We start from the raw sequence: 23,416 nt of genomic DNA on the forward strand, positions 1-23,416 counted from the left end.
AATTCCAGTGGGTTTTGGTTAACCCTGTGACAAAGTTCTGACTTCCTACCCTTCCCTGTCCTCCATGACACCTCAAGATCTTCTAACTTATTGTCCTGGTTTTGTTTTTTTGTTGTTGTTGTGTTGTTTTGGTTTTTTTTTTAAGATAAGAACAGTTCAATAACTAAAATAAAAAAACCCCACAATAATAATACAACTATAATAACAATAATAATAATAGTAATGAAAAGGAATATAACAAAAAGAGAGAAATTAGACTCAAGAAAAGACAAATGATGCACAATGCAATTGCTCACCAGCCACTGACCGATGCCCCAGCAGTGATCTACCCCTCCCAGACAACTCCCTCCTGTTTATACACTAAGCATGACGTTCCATGGTATGGAATATCCCTTTGGCTAGTTCGAGTCAGCTGTCCTGGCTATGCTCCCTCCCAGCTTCTTGCACACCTGCTTGCTGGCAGAGCATGGGGAACTGAAAAATCCTTGACTTAGGATAAGCGCTACTTAGCAACAACTAAAACATCAGTGTGTCATCAACATTATTCTCACACTAAATCCAAAACACACAGTACCAGTTACTAGGAAGAAAATTAACTCTATCCCAGGCGAAACCAGGACACCTATGAAAGTAATGCCAGTTTCTTCACTGTGGCTCCTTTCTTATATTTTAGAGGTGGGACATACCTATTAGTCTTTATGGTATATGAAATGATGCTTCTTAAACTACTCAAGTGAGTAAGAATTTCCTAAGTTGCCACCATGCTAAGTATAACTATCTTAGAACTTAATAGATTCCAAGTTGTGTCTTGACTCTGATTTATTTTAAAATTCAGGAAGGTGACTATTTCGCAGTGAATAGAAAATATTCTGGATGTGGCAGACATACTGGAATCATTGTCTGTACATTGCATGGCATAAAGAATAACTTAGAAATTTCAGACAGAAATAATTTAATTCCCTTATTATTTCTTATTAAACTATAAAGTTCTAAAAATCTACCAACTTAGGCATAAAAAATTTATATATATTAGGTACGTATGGTACATACAAAAGGAAGACTAGGGAAAATATGGGCCCTCTCCAGAAGGAAACGGGAGACCTGGTTACCCAGGATATGGAGAACGCTGAGGTACTCAGTGACTTTTTTGCCTCAGTCTTCAACAACAAGTGCTCCAGCCACACCACCCAAGTCGCAGAAGGCAAAGGCAGGATCTGGGAGAATGAAGAACCACCCACTGTAGGAGAAGATCATGTTCGAGACCATCTAAGGAACCTGAAGGTGCACAAGTCCATGGGACCTGATGAGATGCATCCGTGGGTCCTGAGGGAACTGGTGGGTGAAGTGGCTAAGCCACTATCCATCATATTTGAGAAGTCATGGCAGCCTGGTGAAATTCCCACTGACTGGAAAAGAGGAAACATAACCCCCATTTTTAAAAAAGGAAAAAAGGAAGACCGGGGGAACTACAGGCCAGTCGGTCTCACCTCTGGGCCCTGCAAGATCATGGAGCAGATCCTCCTGGAAACTATGCTAGGGCACATGGAAAATAAGGAGGTGATTGGTGACAGCCAACATGCCTTCACTAAGGGCAAATCGTGCCTGACAAATTAGGTGGCCTTCTACGACGGGGTTACAACATTGGTGGATAAGGGAAGAGCAACTGATGTCACCTACCTGGACTTGTGCAAAGCATTTGACACTGTCCTCCACAATATCCTTGTCTCTAAATTGGAGAGACATGGATTTGACAGATGGACCACTCGGTGGATAAGGAATTGGCTGGATGGTCGCACTCAAAGAGTTGTGGTCAACGGCTCGATGTCCAAGTGGAGCGCAGTGATGAATGGCATTCCTCAGGGGTCGGTATTGGGACTGGCGCTATTTAACATCTTTGTTGGGGACATGGTCAGTGGGATTGAGCACACCCTCAACAAGTTTGCCAACGACACCAAGCTGTGTGGTGCGGTCGACACGCTGGAGCGAAGGGATGCCATCCAGAGGGACCTTGACAGGCTTGAGAGGTGGGCCCATGCAAACCTCATGAAGTTCAACAAGGCCAAGTGCAAGGTCCTGCACATGGGTCGGGGCAATCCCAAGCACAAATACAGGATGGGTGATGAGTGGATTGAGAGCAGCCCTGTGGAGAAGGCTTGGGGGTGTTGGTTGATGAGAGGCTCCACATGATCTGGCAATGTGCATTTGCAGCCCAGAAAGCCAACCATATCCTGGGCTGCATCAAAGGAAGCGTGACCAGCAGGTCAAGGGAAGTGATTCTCCCCCTCTACTCCACTCTTGTGAGACCCCACCTGGAGTACTGCATTCAGCCCTGGGGCCCCCACTATAAGAAGGACATGGACCTGTTGGAGTGAGTCCAAAGGAGGGCCACAAAGAGGATCAGAGGGCTGGAGCACCTCTCCTATGAAGACAGGCTGAAAGAGTTGGAGTAGTTCAGCCTGGAGAAGAGAAGGCTCCGGGGAGACCTTCTAGCAGCCTTCCAGTACCTAAAGGGGGCCTACAAGAAAGCCAGAGAGGGACTTTTTAAAATGGCATGTAGTGACAGGACAAGGGGCAATGGCTTTAAACTGAAAGAGGGGAGATTCAGACTAGATATAAGGAAGAAATTCTTTACTACGAAGCTAGTGAGGCACTGTAACAGGTTGCCCAGAGAAGTTGTAGATGCCCCCTCCCTGGAAGCGTTGAAGGCCAGGTTGGATGGGGCTTTGAGCAACCTGGTCTAGTGGAAGGTGTCCCTGCCCATGGTGGGGGGGTTGGAACTAGATGATGTTTAAGGTCCCTTCCAACCCAAACCACTCTATGATTCTATGATTCTATGATATATATATATATATATAGGTTTGTCATATATGTGTACATATATGTATGTGTGTGTATATATATAAAAATATATATGTATACATAGATGTGAGTACCCAGAATTTCACAAAGGTTGACGTTTGTAATGAGAGTTTCATAGACAAATGATTTGGTCATAAAACTATTCAAGTGATTTTTGTACTCTGTACTGAGAAGTCCTGCGAAATCAGAGCTTATATTCTACAAATAATAATTGCTGATTTTTTTTAAGAGTCTTTTGCTAATCAATGTATTCTAACTGCAGAAGGAAGGGTTAGTCCCATTAAGAATTTCTTCCAAGGCAGAAACTATTCAATTGGCTCTGTAGCTATGCTTTATGCAATATATAGTAATCACTGAATTATTATTTCATGGATTTCTGCTATATTGTGGAATAATAACCACTTATATAATGCAAAGTATGTTATTTTTATGGATTGCTATAAGAATATATGGCAATGTATTGCCCTGTTACCAAGAGCCTTTCTTTTCCCGCCTCTCAGAAATTGAAGCACATTTCCTCTATTTCTCTTTATTATGTGCTTTTTTTGGCGACAATTTCATAAGGCAGTTGGACAACTTCATATGGTAATACAGATGTTGTGCCTCATACTGAATATAAATCATGTGTGTGGCAGCTCCTGGCATCCCACATTATACTGACGCTTCTGTTTGTCTTCAGCTGTGTTTTTAAACATCTGTAAATTTCCAGTTCAGCTAACACAGTTTCTCACATTACAGATATTCTTGATCTCAAATGTCTGTTAAATAGAATATCAGTAGGTGTCAATCAGTGAGTCTTTGGTGCTCTTCCTGCAAGGTAAATACCTTACCACTTCACCCTGCAGGCTTTCAATATCTCTTTATTATTTTGACACTGATTTCCAGTAGCCCGTACTATGTAGGCTATATGCCTAAACCCAGACTTCATGGCATAGTATTTGAAGTCATGTTGAGTAATCTACAGCTTATTCTCAGACATTACTATATTAAACCTATCATATCCTGCAAAACCGGTTTTGACTTGCAGGCAGTCACCTTTTTTGCTGTCACAAAAAAGTCACCTTTTTTGGTTCCAGTAAAGCTAACTTAGGGGAATGTTAATAATAGAATTATGAAAAAGTAGAACTGGAGGGTACTTTAAAGTTTCATACAGTCCTGTAGTTTTCAAACTGTTGTTAACTGATCTAAAAAATCCATGGACTATTTCTTAGGAATCTGTAGAATTTTAATAAAAATTTAGTTATGTGAAATTTGCTGAAATTGTACAAGATGTTCTATAGTTCTGCTGTTCAATCACATCTCAAATTGGTACGAATATCTCCTGTAATTTAAAAAATGACCCTTTATGTGCCTCCAGGGCTCAGAAGACGTTGTCTGAAAAGTTGCTTAATTATTTTTCGTTTAAAAAACAGAAAATTTCTGGGACGAATGAGGGGAAGGGACAATCCAATGGAACAGCTCAATTCCAATAGTGACAAGAAAAGCAGTTCCTTCTTGTTTTGTCACACAGTTGTCACAGCTTTGAGTCAAGACCATTATTTTGTTCCAGTTTTGAGGTACAGTTACAGAGTTGGTTAGAATCAAAGAGTCCATAGCCACAGTTTTCTACACCTTCAGCTATTTATTCTTTTATTTGGCTGGCACCAATGACATCATGGCAGTAGACATAATTCCCTGTGTTCCAATATATAATTACATATTTCCTATTATTATAACAGGGCTGTCAACTTTGAGTCATAACCGGAAGTTTAGCTACCAAAAACTGTGCTTGTGCATCTTGTGACTAACAGTGGGCCAGTGGCTAAAGAAAAGAACAGTGAAGAAAAAAATTTCATTTTTACTGCCTTTTAGCAATGAACACCTAGCTGTAAGTACTGTTCAGAAAAAAAACTGAAATAATCTCTCAACTTCTGTTATCATTAAAAGCAAAAGGGTGAATGGTATGAGAACCCTAAAAGAAAACTACCTCATATAGACGAAATTATGTTTAAATGGAACTGTGTCAACGGATGAACAGTAATTTCAAAGCTGTGTTACAAAGTATTTGCTAATGGAAGAATGAAACTATTTGATCTTTGACACCACGTTGAAAGAAGGCACCTTCATTTCAAAGACAATAGGGAGAATTTGTTCAAGCACAAATTGAATGAACTGGAAAAAAATTACAACAGGAAAGAAAATTTTCTGTTCAGCTGCTCCTGTGAATACAGAAGTGCTCAAATAATCTCTTTGTATGAGCCACGAAATTATGAATATTAGAGAAGATCACAAAGTCACAGCAGACCAGTAACTACCTTGCAGCAGAAAAGAGAAAATTCCTGTGGTGGACGAAAAGTTGTATTCAAGCAAGCTAATTTAATAGCTCTTGCAGATAATACCAATACCCAACATTTTCAAGACATGGCCAAAAATATATTGTTTTCAATTACTGTTAAAACAATCTCTACTGTACTTTGCAGCTAGATGAAACTATAAAGGTTTTACTGTCAATAATTTTCTTTATTTTTTTAAATAAGAATTAGAATGTGAACTATTGGAAGATATGTTTGTTTTGTCACCCTTTTCCTACTTGAATGTGGGTAGATATATATATATTTATATACATATACAATGTGGATAATAGTTTTGCAGAGGAAAATGATATGGACTGGGGCCAGTACATCAGAATTTCACAGATGGTGCATGTTCAGTGACGACAAGTCTTCCTATGTTGGTCTTGCTGAATTCAATAAATGGTCACTAATATTTCCTAAGAGCTTTGTAGCATTCACAAAAAACCCCACCCACTGGCAGCAAGAAAATGCCAGGCTATATAAAAAGTGTTTTGAATGCTGCAATGAGAAGAATTAGCCTTATCAAAGCTTGACTGATGAAGTTACACATATTTTCAACTTTCTGTGATGGTATGGATTGTGAGCATGATGGGTTGCCTTGCATTCTGATATGAGGCAGCTATCAAAAATACTTGCTGTTTTTTCCAAAGTGTTTAGAAATGCAAGTCTTTTTTCCTGAACATTCATTTGAACTATCATATGAGCATGAGAGTGAAACCCTGCTTAACAGATTTGCTTACGTCTCTGGTGTTTTCTTGTGACTTAATGACCTTGATCTAGTAGAGCAAGAAAAAACTATAATGGTTTATAATATAGCTGAAAAAAAATCAACATTTTATCCAGAAGCTTCAACTCCAGGTTGAAAGAGAAAACTACTTTGAAACTGCTTTGACACATTTAAAACCTTTCACACATTGTGGCTAAAAAGGTTGGCACTCAATAGTGATGTAAAAAGCTGAACGAAATATTTCACTGTCACTTTCATTAGTGTAATGAATGAAAGAATGACTGAATATGAAAACCATTTGCAAAATCTTGGAATTTTGGTTATGATTTAGCAGCCAAGCAAGAAGTTCAAGGGTGCTGTGATGGGGAATAGAACTTGAATTTATATAGGAATCTCTTGCTTTATTATGATAAAAATAAAGAAAAGCACTGTTGCCATACGTTAGCAGATAAGACCAGAGTAGCTTTCATGCCAATATCACTGTATAGTCATACTATTTCAGCCTTACTAGTAATGGAAGTGTAATATTGCTATAACCTGGAGGGATGATCGTGGAAATGAACATTGATCCTTTTGAACCTTCACTCACTTTGAATTTCAACCCTCTCATTAGAACTGATATATATAATTGTAGACATGCAGAATCACAACTTTTTTATTGTCCTATCAAACATTTTATCAATAAACCTAGGCTTTTTTGACCCATGTGAAACCTTTTTCGGTCATGTATGGGAAAAACACCTTGTTGACGTTTAGGCATGCTATTCTCTGTGTACTCTCTGTGGACACAGAACATACTCTCTTTAAAAAATCTGAGGGCTGCTATCTGTTTTTTTCCTCAGTCTTTTCAAGACCAAATTAAGACAGGTTTTTTGGGTCTATTTTTGCTTTGTGGGGAAATTTTCAAAGCTTCTAAACATTTTGGTTACCTTACTCTGGATTCCAATTTTGTCTACATCTTTCTTATAGTTCAGTGACCAAAAAAACAACGTTCCAACTGAAACCTCACCAGTGCCAAGTAGAGCAGAATAATTACGATCTGTGTCTTACATTTTACACCTCTGTCAAATCCCACTAAAGTGACTTTTGCCCTGAGTCACTATACAGGTGACTGAGATTCTATTAGCAATTTTCCACATCTTTCCACGGTCTTTTTTCAGTACAGCTGCCAAGCAAAATATTTCACCTTTTCTATCTTTGTATGTGATTTTTCTCCTGAAGCGTGCTAATAGTTTTGCTTTTATCCTTATTTTGTTTCATTTTATTGATTTCTTGAGTTTCTAAAGAACATTTCAAATTCTATTTCTTTTGCATAGTATAAGAGAAAGATAAAGACAAGCAATTAAATACATGCTTTTTAATGGGATTCAACCTTCTTAAAAGTCACATTAAAATTATTAAAGTAAATATTGCAAGCTTACACTGTAAAAACAACAGGATTGATGTTAAGCACTCTGTGTTACTAACCTTCTGCTAGGATTCCTATGGAAATCCCTAACAATTTATAAGCACATTCGCAGTCCCTTTGGCTTATGCTTGCTGAGTGCACTCAAAGCATAATGTATTTTCATAATCCCTTCTTCACACATTCTTTGAGGATTTGCAAACTCTCGTAAGATTGTAGAATCCATCTCATTTCTTCCATCTTTTGTCGATATACTGTGTTGGCAATCACTGTGAATACAAGGTCTCTTGCTGTTCTTTTTTAGCTCTGACCTGTAACACTGAAAGTCTTTTGTTTCAGGATAGCTTTTTCTTCACATTGTGACTCCTGTTCACTCTCCAGCCTGGCCTGATTCTGGACTTGCTGAGTCAGGGACACATTTTCACCGATACTCTCCATCTTCCTCACTCTCTTTTCTTGGCCTTTGCCCCAAGTTCCCTTAGTGACCTAGTATCTCAATGAATGAGTTATTAGGTCCGGTGTCATAAGATCTACCCATATATCATTCTCTAGTTATTCACAAGATGTTTTATACATTATCTTTCCTTCTTCTGAAGTGGTTAAACGTGCCTCTGTTTTATACTTATTTTTGGGTTGGGTTACAGTTTAACTTCTGTCCCATGGTTTTACCACTATTGTCATCTGTGTAAGCTAATTGAAAATAAGCAGAAAGATGGTGCTGCAGAAACAACCATTCTCAAAAGTAAAGCTGTATATTGCACAGCTTTTTTTACTGATATTTATTGCTTCCAGTTAGAGAATGAAACAGCACTAGAGATCGTTACCTTTGTCTTTCATATTTTCAGAGATTTAGTTCCGCAGAGCTCCATTATTTTACCCCACCCTTTTACATCTAATGGTGAACCTAAAGTAAATAATTTCCTTTATTCCTGGCCATACACAGTGTAGCAAATAGTCACTACTTAGGGTTATGGTGCTTGACAAAGATTTTTTTATTCAGTGTATTATTTCCTACACATAGTATGAACCTTTCCCTAAGCTAATATGAGATTCCTAAAGATGTTATTTTAAAAAATGTTAACATTGGCTAATAATTTGCTTTATATATATATACACATATATGTATACACACACACATACCTAGAGACTCAAACTATTTTAACTTTGTCACCTGTTTTTTATGCAGATAGCTTACTTTTTGGAATACATATAGACACTGAATGCTTGGAATAATACTTTGATGATACGATACTAATATAACACAGGGTATAACCTATTTGAGTTAATGATTTGATTTTGTTTTGATAGGTACTACATTTTGCTTTAATTTAGTGTAGTACTGTAAGTAATAGTTCCCAGTTTGGGATATACTCTGGAGATTTTATTTTACAGTGGCTTATAAATGAATATAGAATCACATATATTTGAACAAGCAGCTTTTGAGAACTGGCATGGACACCAGCAGGGAAATCTACATGCCTGACCAGCTCCTCAATTAAACTTTGTCTAGTAAAACTAAATGCACGTTGCTTCCTCCTGTACATAAACATACAAGAAGATGACAGTGAGTGTCTTAGAATGGAGATTTCCAGATCATTATGCTGAGGGTGAAATTCTCTAATGTATAGAAGCACTACTCATGGGTAAAAAGTCTGGTCCTCTGTCCATCTGGTTGTGGTATACAAGCAAAGTCATACTGAGAAGTTCAGGAGTATTTGTACTACAGGGAGCAAATATAATGCCTGTTCACGCTGCGTAGTCAACTTATGTGCTTCTTCATATCTTCCTTGCTGGCATTCCACAACTTTTTCTTAAGTGTCAAGTTTCAAGGTAAGTGGACATAGTGATTCAGTTCTTGAAATGGAGGAGGAATTTTCTTTTATTGCACAACTGTGAAAAGTTTTTCACAGTAAAATTGAAAATCTTGTTGAGAGGTAGAAGGTTGCTATTCACAGACTGCCATTGCAGCTGTCACCATAATCCCCTGATGGGCCAAATAGTTCTTGAGTTAAACCGAGGCCTTGAGTTAAGCCAAAAATATCTCGATTTCTGTAGCTAGGTGCCAATTTCTTAACTACATCTTGACTTTTACTCTCAGCAGATGGAATGAATATAAGGCTCCACATTGTTATGAGAAAATTATACCTTCTCTTTCTGTTCTCTTGGATTTAAATGGCCATATCTGGCACAGTTCCTGCTCAATATTTTCTTCATGATGTTTTTTCCTGTGGCCTTCAAGGAAGTCTCCCACTTCTATGTTAAAACTATACTGTTACACACATTGTGTAGATCTAAGTCTTTCAGATAAGCAAAGACTTCCTTGAAGGCTGATGTTGCAGTTAATAAATTGCTATTCTCCACTCTAAGTAATTCAGCTGTTTTATGTCTTCTTTGTCTGAGCTACCTTACTATTGACATAGTCAAATTACAACCAACATAAATGGTAAAGATCTTCTGAAAATAAACTCTCCCTGGGCATTCAAAAAGAAAACAAACAGTAAGTAACATAAAACTTGCCCTATTTTTTCCTTTCATATGTAAATTACACCATCTTTGGGATCATAGTAATAGAGCTTCTTTTTTCTGATACTGTATGTTTTATTCTGTCTCACACTGTACCTCTACCTACCTAGCAGATGATAGACTGGAGTCTGTGCTGATCAAAGATGAGACATGAAAACTCAGTAAAAGTTTGAATCAAAAAAAAGATTTGAATGGTATTAGGTTAAAGCCTTTCACATACTAAAATATGAAACCAAAGCAGAAGCAGATTGTATTTTTATTTTTATTAAATCTTCACCTTCTGGCTTCCTAAATGCAATTCAGAAATGGCTTTTTGACCTTTACAGTTTTCAGTTCACTTCACTCACATGTCTAAGCACAGCTGTAGCTGAAATACTCCTTTTCCTTTTCTTCACATGCATGAATTTCATACTTGTGTATTTTGGTTTTTGTTTCTACTGATTACTTTTTTGTAAATCTTGATTTTGATGAAACCCAGTACAAAGTAATCTTTAAGAGAATAAGTTTCAGGCCACGTAACCACCTCAAAGTTGCCATGTTGCAGACTAAATGTTCTTGTGTTATAAATCAATATTTCTAGGAGGATGCAGCTTTCAAGTGCCTGATGCTCATGAATGTGCTTATCATGTGATACTGCGTGTCAAATCCCACTCTAGCACTTCCACTATGTGATATTCTGTGAGGAGGCTCATGTCAAGAATTTAGAAGGTGAAGAAATTGAAACATCAGAAAAAGAGGGAGGAACAACATTGTCAAGAACACAGTTCTATTGCATATAAGGATAAAAAGGAAGAATGTCATTGCAAGGGTATAGGACTCCTAAGAAAAAATTGCTTAAAACCATTATTTTATGTTCAATGTTAAGTAGCCTTTCTTTTAATGAGTATTATAATCACTGCTAATGCCAATAGCAATTATGAATATACATACTAACTGGAACATATAGAAAAAGAGGTGAATTTTTTAGCTGTGCAGAGAAATAACAAGAAAACCTTTTAAATGACACATAAAACTTAATTCAAGTGCATTATTCTTTTGCTGAGCCCTTTACATACAGGTAAATTTGAACACTTGCAGAATTAAAATCGTAGCACCATTAGCATGTTTTGAAGAAAAAGTGCATGTTACAAGGAGACAAAGCAAATTATCTCAAATTTATCACCTTGAACTAAAATGACCTCAAACTTAAATTAAGTTCCTAGTCATCTTTGGAGGCCATCTCAGCATGAATTTATGAGGAAATTCCCTTGCAAAGAATAGGTTGCATATTCATGATGTAACTGAATTTAACTTCTTTGCCAAATTTGTATATTTGGTTATGGTCTTGAGAGATGTAAGATGGATGCACTGGACACAAGAGATACTTTTTCAAGAGATATTCATTGAAACAAATAGAAGATTAATAATTTAACTATTTTATTTAAAATTCTATATTATCTGCAGATAGTTGGGAGTAAAATTTGTGTGTGTGTGTGTGTGTGTGTATGTTTCATCACAGTCCATGCTTTCACTAGAAGTCTGTAAGCCAGTACAGAAGTCCTTTGGGGAATTTTTCAGAGTTCTTTCTTACAGCTAGGCCAGATGGTTTCACTGCATGGTTTTCTTATTTCATTTCTCTACAGCAGCTTGTTACAGTATTTGGAGAATCTGTGTGTTAGAAGCTCCTCCCTAAACATTTTCTAAACTCTTTGTATATTTTGCAACTTCTACAATCTCCTGATACCAATGTAAATATATGAAGGCATTAACGGGGTTATTATTATCAAAAACGTGCTTTCTGAGGAACTGTGCTGAAAAACGATAGTTGAGTGCCTTGCACAAATGTGCTTTGCACATTTTTAAAATAATTTTTATAAATGAACTATAGTCATTTCTCATAAATTTGCTGAAATTTTGGAGTTTAGAGATATTAAAATCTGTTAAAATATTGATTTATTAGTTAAAATAGGATATGCTAGTAAATAATTACAGAACACAGAAGTGTCTAGATGCTAGTGTTTAACAGAAGTAATGATAATCCCAGCAGAAAAAGCATTGCAGGTTAGCTCAAAGGACCATTTGGCCCCAGGCCTTTTTAGCAGGGGCCAGAAATGAAGGCTCAGGAAAGAAGACAAGAACAGATTAAGCAGTAGGTGTTTCTTTCCCAAATATTTTGCTAGCATAAGGCCAAAAAATCAGAAGATTGTGCATGAGATATTTAGTGATTGTGTCCTGTTGACATACAGGGGACATTAGGTCCTGAATTACTTTGTGAATGAATGTTTTAATTTCCATTTTAACAATGGATTTTCAAATTGAGAACCTAAAAACTCTTATTCAGGTACTGCCCTACATTTGAGATGCATAAAATGTCTGGAACTGGAGACGCTCAGTGTTCTCCAGCATGCTCACTGAACACCTAAAGAGCTCATCAACAGCGATGAGAAGTGAGGTACCAGTGCAGTACTAGTTTCATTGAGAGCTGCAGATTAAGCATAAACTTCCTTTTTACCTGCCTGTACTGTTCTGATTAGCCTTCTTGGAAAGCATTTACAGGATCAGACTACATGGAAAACAAAATAGAAGACTGTTGTGACTCCAGTCTTCCCATCTTTCCAGCTTCTCAGTGTTTAGGATGTTCACATTAGATATAGGAGTCACACATTCAACCCCAATTCAATTTTCCAACCTCCATTTTTTAGTATTTTTGAGGAAAGGTTCCTTTAATCTTTTCTTATTGAAGTCTTCCTAACAAAGTCTTTCTATTATACTAGCCCCTAATGGGACCTTCAGAATCAACTAAGTGTACAAGATACATAACTGCATAATTACTTCTGAAGAACTATGAATAAAACCAAGGTTTTGCAAAAAATACTACTGCTCCTGGAAATATGTAAAATAGTTCTGATAGCATACCATGTGTCCTGGTTTCAGCTGGGATAGAGTTAATTTTCTTCTTAGTAGCTGGTGCAGTGCTGTGTTTTGCATTTTGTGTGAGAGTAATGTTGATAACACTCTGATGTTTTAGCTGTTGCTAAGTAGCGTTTACACTAAAAGTCAAGGATTTTTCAGTTTCCCATGCTCTGCCAGCAAGCAGGTGTGCAAGAAGCTGGGAGGGAGCACAGCCAGAACAGCTGACCTGAACTAGCCAAAGGGATATTCCATACCATGGAACGTCATGACCAGTGTATAAACTGGGGGGAGTTGGCCAGGAGAGGCAGATCGCTGCTGGGGCATTGCTCAGTGGGTGGTGAGGAATTGCATTGTGCATCACTGGGTTTTTAACTTGTTTTCTTTCTTTTTTTTTTTTTTTTTTTTTGAGATAAGAATGGTTTAATAACTAAAGTAAAACATAATACTAACAATAATAATAATGAAATATAATAATAATAATAGTAATGAAAAGGAATATAACAGAAAAAAGGAAGAGTACAAAAACTGAAGTACTTTAAGGCAAAATTCAAGGCACAGTCTTCTTGTTTTCTATGTCCTCTTTGTGAAGCTCGACAGAAGACCACCATTTTTATAAATAACTGGAAACATATGTATGACTTCCCACGATGTTGATATTTTTCTGGGGTGTGAATGACTATGCTTCAAACTGTGCTCTTCTGTATTTGAGTTGAATGTGTGTCACAGGTCACTTCCAGGATTGAGCTATTGACAGGCAAGACAGTCAACAGTTCTGAGGTCTAGGAAGACATTTTTCTTAGCTCTGATCTAGTGTGCCTACTGTAAAATGTTAGCTTTAAGCCAACTTGTAGTTCACTCATGGCTTTCCTTTGGTTTGATCAAGAATGAACATCTTCATGTTGGATTTGTATTTTAGGAAGCTTTTTAATATGGGTCAGAATATTACACATTTAAAGTAGACAAAACAAGATAAAATAGTTTGTCTCTCTAGCTTGCTTGCCAAAGTTTCATGAAAGAAAGACTAACCTTATGAGCTTGTGGAATATATGTTAATTTGGTAGCATTCTACTAGACACCTATCTGTGCAAGAGAACAGTTGAAATGTTGAATTTTAGGATGACTGAAATTAAATGACATGAATTCTAGCTTTTTAAATGAACTTATTTTCAATCTTGACTATCCTATAAGGAAAATCAATGAATTGCTTCTGTAGTAAAAAAAAATCATTACGATTTTGCGATCTTTTAAATATTAAGTAATGAAAATGCATATCAAATTTACTTTCTGACTTCTCTGCTAGTTCATTTTTTACTTTCAATTACTTTTTCATGGAACTCTACACTTCTTTCCTCCCTCCCTCCCTCATTCCTCTCTCCCAAAGTGCAGTACACCAATTATTTAAATTAATAGGCAATTCAGTGAACGAGGGTAGAAGATGATAATAAATAATAATTTAGAAGAATAATAAAACGAGGATAGAACATAAAATAATTATGTTTTATAAGTCATACTATCAAACTTGTTAATGATATAGTCCTGCATCCAAAATATGTGTTGTTATTATTGGATAAACTTATACCTGTTTACCTATGGAACTTCTATCAATTAACTGAAAAAAATCACAGTAAAAGTAGGTGCTGTTTTCACAGGAAGTTCCAGCATGATGTAGTTTAATCTTAGTTAGCTGATTGTAGCCATTGTATATGACAAATTACAGCTCATCAGTCTCCTGCTTTATTTCTAATTCCAGGTTTTCAAAACTGGTTTTTTTAAGTACTTTGTTTTTCTCCACATACATTTACATGACCTTTTCAGGGCATCCTGGACCACTGATTACATGAAGTAAACATGAGTTCTGTATGCTGTCTTAGATAATATATACTGTGCAGTACATCAGACTGCTGTCCTGCCTGTCATCTTCACTTTTAGCATGCATGAATGCTTGGTTTGAGTACTTTCCAAAAATGAAGTACATTGTGTTGAAAACTGAAATGATCTGCTGAATTTTAGAAAAGAAAACTGTTTTCCTCTACAAAATGATTGTCCTTTAAAAAACATTTTTCTAGGCCAGAATTTTTCCTGGTAAATACAGTTCATAAAAATAGTTTGTATGAAACTCTGCTACTCTAGAAGCCATAGGAGAATTTTGCCTGCAAGTCCTGTTCATCAGCTTCTTCCTTGTGTCAAAATGCTCAGATCCATAACATAGTTTGAGTGGAACCATCTCGTTCCTCTTAGCTGCTCCATGTACAGGCATCTTGAACCCAGTAAGAAATTTACAGCTACGTGATTTTACGAGTTCGCAGGTAACACTGTTATTTCTCTCTATTGTCTCCCATATTCGTGTACCAGCCAAGCAAAATCATAGTAAGAAAGACTAGATTCTTGGAGGAGTGGGATTCTTGGATCAGATGGATTTCTAAATGCCCCTCTGCATTTAAACAAATGTCTGTACATATTATGCTTAAGCAAAACACCACTGATACAAAAAAAAAAAAAAAAAAAAAATCTTCCTAGTTGCTACCAAACTCTTCCAGTGCCTATGACTGTGCTAGGTTGTATATACAAAAATGTCTAGGAATTGGCTGTGCCTGATACTTCAGTGTCCAACATTCAACATATGAGAAGGATTCATAATGTAGGAATTGCCCTAACTTTCTTAAATGGGACCAGGGACCATCCTTATGGCATACCTGTGTCACCTCAATATTGAGATCAGTGTCTGTAACTCCTACAGCAACCAACCCTATGGGAGACACAGTTTAAACATGTCATCCTCACTGGCAAAACCCAGCTTTTCAGGCTTTAAATACAAACACCTCTTTTGCTCCTTTTCACTTACCTAAGCCTTGGTTTATTGTTTATTCAAAGGTATAATCACTGTTTTGAATACAATCCTTAAAAAGTAATTACTATGAAACCTGAACACATACCTTTCAGGTAAATTGAGAACTGACAAGCTGCAGAGTTATTTTAACATTCTGCCTTTGACCATTGGACATGGTGATAGCTTTATACTGAGTAGCTTAAATAAGTAATTCCTCACAACAGCAAAATAGAGTGCATACAACATATGAAAAAGAAAATACTAATCCAGTGTGTGCAAGTAGTCATTCACAGCTGTAAATGCTGAATGAGGAGGGTCATGGAAATACATGTCTCTTACTAAACAAGGACATATAAATCTGCTCCTTCTGTTCTTGGTTTCTATTTCCTACTCGTCAGCTTAGTCAGCAACATTCAGCATATCTCAGACACTCACCAGGCTAGCACTTCCAAGGCTTTTTTGGTCTTCCCTCCCCTTCCATCCCCAAATCACTGAGCTGCCTTTTAATTTAAATAATGTGTGTACTGCACTTTGGGAACCTCTGTTCTGGATGTCTAATATTTCTATGTATTGCATAAGTGTTTCTAGATGTGTAACTCAGGGTTGTGAGTTGTGCTAGGTGGCAAGATGAGTACAAGCCCTAGACTTAAAAAGAGTGGAGGCATGATCAACTGCACATTGAATTATGGGACATTCTTTTATTGATTTTAATAAGCTTTATATTAGGCTTTGTTTAACACATTCTCTTTTTCTAATTTCAGCAAATAGAAAGTATCCTTTAATTCTTGGAAGGAAGGAATAATCTGTTCTTTTAGACAGCAAGCTTTTGAGATCTCAAAGCCAAATAATGTATATTGACTACAATACTTGTATAGTAATAATCAAATCAGAATTTTGGCCCTGAAACATATTGGTATTATATATTTTGTTATGGGAACTACTGATGCTAAGAAGAAATGTTTTTAATGATTATTTTGCTGCAAGAGCTTTAACTTTATGATTAAAGTGAATTAAAATGTCATAACAATTATTGTCACCTTACAATAAATACATATAAAAATTATTATATTTTATCTACTTAAGAACAAATACTATGTTAGCTATCAGAGAATGGCCATTACATTAAAGTTATTTCCTAGAAATAACTACATGCCTGGATGTAGGCATGCACTAAAGTGCACCACAAGAGAGAAATACCTGCTGAACAAAACAGCACTTATTTAGTAGTTGTCATGCCACACCTACAGTTTCAGTGAAAATAGAATTGTCACCATGAAGCTTGTCTTCAACATGTTGCAGGAATTTATGGAGCTGCTACTAATGTTTACAAAAATTTGCAAGGATAAATATTTGTGAAATAATGTATAACTAGGGTTAAATGTATTCGTGTTGATAAGAACTGGCTTTTGGTAACTGTCTTCCCTTTCACAGTCTAATTATTTAATTATATTTAAAAAATGCCTACCTAGATGTTGAAATGTTCTATTAGCTGAAAATATGCATGATAACTTCATAGTAATTGGCCATCTTGTAATTTTTTACTTACTTACATGATGGCAACTGCAGGTGTGAGTGATCTGTTACTGACAGATACTGTTACCACTGCTCTAAATGGGTTCAAGACCACAGGAGGAAATTACAACATCCTTTGTGAATGTTGTTCACAAGGAAAGAATTGCTTTTGAGGAAAGTACTGTGGGGTTTTTTTGTTGTTTTGTTTTGTTTTGTTTTCCCTGAAGAGAACAGATCTTTAATGGGTTCACATTTTTAAATTGGGGGGAAGGAAGAAAACTCTATGTTGGTGCTCTAGAAAACCAAATATTGCCCTAGGTTATAAACGAGTAGGCAGCAACATTGCAGACAGAAATTAGGAATGGCCACATTAAAAGTATCTACTGTGTGGGAAAGTGTGATCTACTGAAAGCATTGACATTCTAACGAACAACATCCAATGCATGTTAGTGTGTGTATGTTTGTGTTTATGTGGATAAAACAATCACATTTTAATTGGTCATTTTCCTTGGGATACAGGACACACAAAACTTGTGCAAAATTTCAGTTTCAATTTGCACATTAATGAAAAGAAACATTCATGCATCATACATAATTTAAAACATTAAAGCATGAAGCATCTGTTCAATCCAGTTAAGATTGTCTCATGTCCTCTACATGCATATTTCTCATTTGTAGAACAGAAGAATATTGAGATAAATTGATGTTTCTTTAAGAAAATGAGCAGGTGCTGGAGTTTATTATGTTCTTTATCAATTTTAGAAAGGCATAATGAGTTTGTCTTAAGGGCTACATTTTTATAAAATACAAAAATTCCTTGCCATTTTTTCAGTCCTCTGCATGACATAACTGCCACAACATTCTATAAATAAAATATGTCCATAAATACTTCATAAGGAAGATACTTCCACACAAGCTTGTGAATACAATAAGAGTTTTCTTATTTAAAAAAATCCTTGTCATTTTATTTTATTTCATTACAATTTTTTTTGGTTTTGGTTGTACATAAGACTCTGCTTGGCTATCTGGTTTCTTTTAAAAAATGAAAACAAAAGATTTAAAAAATGAAAACAAAAGATTTAAAAAATGTAGCTGTAGAAGAGATGACATAATACTGAAAATGTCTAATTCTGTGCTTCCCTTCCACTTCTACAGTCATTTATGCCTGCATATATTATATGGAGAATATCAGTGGGCTAATATGCTTCGATTCTAGAGTAAACAACATCTCCATTGGCTGTCAGTATATTTCAAAACCAAAGTCTTCAGAACTGAGAAAGCATCCTGTTCCTTCATCTTAAAGAGTAACTAAACCTACCTATGGATTAAGGATATCATAAATATCAGAATAAAGAATAACAACATGGAATGGCAAGCTGTATTAAGGAGAGCAGTAACTGGATCATGGACATGAGTTGCCACTGCAACACCGTGATGAAAAGGATTTATGAGATATTTTAAAATCTGAACAGGAAAATAGTAAATAAAAGCAGGGAACTAGTAACACTTATGCTGATGTTAAGTAGTAACACCTCTGTTTTGTTAATACTAGTGAAGCCGTTCGTTAATGGAATAGCACATTGTGTCCCAGAATTCATAGAGAATATGGAAAACTGGGGGATGTAAAAAAAAGGAACTATCGAAACACATGAATTCTGGGAAGCTTGTCTTATTTTGAGATATTTGATCTATTTAATTCATTAAAAGGAAGTTAACCACATCTAATTACAGTCCATTCATATTATGGTGCTCCATGAGCGTAGCAGATAAACATGCCACAGTTTAGGAACTATAACTAGACAGATTTACCAAATAAAGTTCAACTTTTTAGCACGTATGATTAGCTGCTGGAATAACTCTTGTATGATGGGCTTGATCTTACTCAACATCTTTAAATCGAAGTATAGGTCTTTTTCAAAAGATAGTGTTTGAAGTTAAACCTTAAATCTCAGAATTACCACAAAATGAAATTTTATGTCTCACAAAGTGCAATGAATGTTCTGGCCTTCAAAATGGTGAAAATCTCCAGCCAATTTTTAGATCCTTCCTTGTACTATTATTATTTATTATTTCTATTGCTGCAGAAGATATCAGTCCCACCTAAAATCACATATGTATCATGAAATAATCATCAATTATTTGAAAAAGAATGACATAGATCAGGTAGGAAAGAAATTAGAATGTATAAACTATTTGTTTATATTCCTGTAATTTGTGTAATATAGCGACCTTTCCAACCAGCTCTAGATAACTTATCTTACTTCTCTAGCTGTAGTTACCAAATTAAAGATTAGAGAACTTTGACATTGCTGCACTTACTGGTAGTGTAGACATAAAAGCCCAGACTTATGAAAAAAAAAATCATATTGAAATTAATGGAAGATATTTCTTTAATTATCATAAAATAGGTGATCAGGGAAGGGAACGTAATGTTTTGGTTGTCTACCCAATATTGTAGTCGCTGCATCACTGTCTAAAGCATAACCATGAGTAATATTTCAAATTCATTTCTTTCTTTGCCAGCCTCTAATCCTCAGGTAAGCATATTGCAGCCATATTCAAAAATATGCCAAAATGAAGATACTGACATCAATCAACATATTGTTTTTGTTACCACTTACCAGATAAGTTTAGACCTACATGTAGATAGTCTAGATATTGCTACACTCTCTAAAATCATGCAAAAACACTACAACCAACTGCAGTAAATTCCATTTCTGAATGAGCAAAAACTAGACAAATGATACTAAGCAAAGCTAAAGAGCTTCTAATGTGAAATATTACATAAGGAAAACCTGTGTTCTGACAAAAAAGCAAATGGCCAGAGTAACCCTAAGCAGAAAGAGGACAAATGGGTTGATAGGTTACAAAGGAAGAGGCCCTCAGCTTTACTTCATAGGAGAGGAAAGCAGAAGAATGATGCCAGACTGGTTTTTTTCCTGCTATTTAAAAATTATCTGCTTTAGCTGGAGTCTGAATAGCTGAAAGATGCAAATTTTAATTTGCTTACCAATAAAGAACATAAAATGTTTAATAAATAGAAGTAAAAAATTTCAATTTTCTTATTTAAATTATTATTTTCATAGAATCATAGAATATCTCAAGTTGGAAGGGAGCCATAAGGATCATTGAGGCCAACTCCCTGATCCTCACAGGACTACCTAAAACTAAACCATATGACTAAAAGCATTGTCCAGATGTTCCTTGAACTCTGACAAGCTTGGTGCCGTGATTACTTCCCTGGGGAGCCTCTTCCAGTGACCAACCACCCTCTCAGTGGAGAACCTGTTTTGTTATTCTCTATCTATCTTGTTAAAAATTCTATTCTGTGTTTAACCTAATAAGTATGATTTTGACTTGCTAATAAAAGGCCATAGACTGCATTGACATGGCAGTGCAGGTTTCCGGACTTGTTTGGGTCACTTTTAGCCTGAGCTGATTTTAATTTATTCCATCTGTGATGATTGTTCAGCAGTCAGGTAACTATTGGCCAAATTTCCTTTTGCTCTCTGTAATTGTGTAGCGTGACACCTATTGTTAAATAATGGATACTAAAATTAAGCAGACATTCTATGAAGAGTGAACTACCTATGACCCTAGCTAAAACTGTATTGTGGCAGTGTACTCACATACACATAATTATACCAGAGGCTTCAGACTGTGAACTGAAATCACAGTAGACAACTGTCACTGAAGGAGTACAACCTTGGTAGTCATGTAAAAATGCTTTCAGAGAAACAAAGAGAACAGAAAAACAAGTGTAACATAGAAATGGGTACCTAAGTAAACTGTGTTAGGAAGCATATAAAAATATGCAGACCCAGGATTAAGAAGGAAGAAGTCCCCCACTACCATCATACCAATACAATACTACCTAGCAAAGAACTCAGGACTTTGATAACTCACCATGAATCCCACCCATATCCTATTCTTCTTGAGGAAGAGTGGTAACATCGACAATAGGACCTGAAGGAACATGAAAAAATGAACCTAACTTAAGACAGATGGGTAGATACTAGAAAATGTCTATATATATATTTTTCAGTAACAATTAGATAATTTGGACTGTGAGTGCTAGTATTGTGGTAATTAGACAAATAATAGTTACACCTGATTGTTGTTGTATTTTGCTTGGATAATTAATTTTTTTTTCAGAGTAACAATAAATTCTCATCTTCATATGTAAGATATGTTCCCTTTGCTCACAACAAAATTTTGTGTGTAACCGCATGAAAGCTGACACATTGACAAATTTAAGAAGGTAAAAGAAGAAAATAATACTACTGCAGAATCTTGACCAAATGTGACAAAAGACTTCATGCTTACTGGAAGATGTGTCTGTAGTCAGATGTCCCTGATTGCCAGATTGCTGTCAATCAGCAGTGTTTTGTTGGTGTTTATGCTGACTTTGCAACAACAAAGCCAAGTAAAAGCCAAATGGTCACTGATGGTGGATAAAGTCCATTGACAATAAAGTAGAAGCAACTAATTCAAGTTGTGATGGCCACTCAAGATTTACCTTGCAACATACTTACTTCCAGCTAAGAAAATAGAATAAATTGATTTTGTATCTCTTTACTTTGTCTTGAGCCACCAAATGTCTTATGTTATGTGTGTCTTGCCACACCATTTGTTTGTGCACAGGACTCAAGATAGAAAATGTGCATACTGCAGAGTCAGGTCTAGCTAATGACCAAAGTTACCTGAGAAAATTTAGTGACTTCACATTAAAATATAATTGTGGTTTGGTATTAAGCAAGACTCACAAAGGTGACCACTGTATTAGAAACCTGCTGTTGAGGCACATGATTCCACCCTTCTAACCCACCCACAACACAGTTTTGATTTGTCCTAACAAAGTTTTAGAGTTCTTTCCATGCTGAAAGTGTCAACCTAATTTTACAAATATTTAACATACGGATCTCTTCTTGCCCCACATTATACAATTGAAATTGATCCTTCGGGGATTTTTGTACTACAGCTTTGACCTTGTGTGCACTTGTGCGCATGTGTCAAAACAACTATATCACTGCTGTAGAAAAACCTTTGCCATAACCAGAAAAGATCTTAGTCATAAATGTGAACTAATGTAGTTACGTGGTACTTAAATGTTTCTACATCAAATGGCAAGTTCTCATTCTCTTTCCAAATGCTGTGAACTTTATATTCAGTAACTAGATGATGATCTAGTCTAGTCAAAAGGGTATTGAATGTTGAAAACTTGTTAGCATTTGCTTACCCCTTTGTCAAATTATGTCATTTGCACTATATAATGACATTTTCTAGCTTAGTATTTCCTCTTAAATTAAACTTTAAAAAAAGTTAAACTAGTGATTTGTATGCCTTAATTCTTTGGAGAGTTGTTTCTTTGGATCCTGACATTCACTGATCAAGTACAGGATTCATTTACATAAGTGTGGTAGTGTGTGTTCTGAGTCAGTCCTCCAAGCTGCATGCTGGCATCACTTCATCCACACATTAGATTTGCACAACACTAGATGGTTGTGACAGGTACTACCAATGTGCTACACTTGTAAATATCTTTTTATTTTTATATTTTCTATTAACATTTAAGATGAGTGCATGAACTTGCAATTTATTCCTTAATAATGGGTTAATAAGGCTAAGTTTAATGATGATTTTACTTACTATTAGAAAAGAAAAGAAACAAATTTTAAAGGGGAAGATTTATTTCTAAAAGCAAATATTCCTCACAAAAGAAACTAGCACCAACTTCTAAATCAATGTAATTTTTGAAATAATATGAAATACAAATAAGAGCAAGAATGAATGATGAAAGAAGTGCTAAACTATTAAAATATTTCTGAACACACAATAGGAAATTATACTTCTAGGGAGAAATACATGTCACTTGGTTAAAGTGACTAGACTCTATTAACTTTTTCAAATAAAAGCTAAAACACAGATGCCTATCTTATTTCACTAGTCGTTTAGAGAACACCATCATCTCAACACAGTTACTGTAATTAGTTTCAATACTGCGCTCATCCTTATCTGAGGGAACCTAGCAATGGGTCGCCCTGTGTTGCCTCTCAGTGCTAGTCTCCATCCTGCAGAGATGTGCAGCCTCTGCTCAACTCCACAGACCCTGTTTACCACACATACTATCATCTAATTATTAACTCATTTGTGAAAGTTGCAAGTGGGAAATTCAGTCCATAGCCTTTGTTTAGAAAAGACTGTTGCCTTATGAAGAAGCAATAAAACCTGATGCTTAGCTTAGGGCCAACATTGTTCTTTCATGGTATTCATACAAGAAAGATTTTTGAATCTCTAGAAGTTCAGGTATGAGCATGAACTCTGCTCTAGACCTACAC

This window comes from Gymnogyps californianus, chromosome 4 (genome assembly GCF_018139145.2).
Source record: "Gymnogyps californianus isolate 813 chromosome 4, ASM1813914v2, whole genome shotgun sequence".
NCBI classification, from domain to species: domain Eukaryota; kingdom Metazoa; phylum Chordata; class Aves; order Accipitriformes; family Cathartidae; genus Gymnogyps; species Gymnogyps californianus.